Genomic DNA, 282 nt, shown 5'->3' with positions numbered 1-282 from the left:
GTACCAGCAGCCAATCTCCCACTTCAAGCGGAAACTACGCTCAAGAGAGCTAAGCTGGAATCGGAGAAAGCCCAAGCGACTCAACAACTTTATGCTAATACCCGAAGGCAGGCGGTGGAGTTCGAGATAGGGGATAAAGTGTGGCTACGTGTATCACGCCTCCCCATGGCGACAATCTCCTCTTCGAGAGCGTTAGCCCTAAGATATAGAGGGCCGTTCAAGGTAATCGGTAAGGTCGGAAAGCGAGCATATAGACTGAAACCACTGTAATGATTCTAGGGT

Source organism: Cystoisospora suis, assembly GCF_002600585.1.
Source record: "Cystoisospora suis strain Wien I chromosome Unknown contig_1641, whole genome shotgun sequence".
Taxonomy (NCBI): Eukaryota; Apicomplexa; class Conoidasida; order Eucoccidiorida; family Sarcocystidae; genus Cystoisospora; species Cystoisospora suis.
This window is presented reverse-complemented; position numbering follows the sequence as displayed.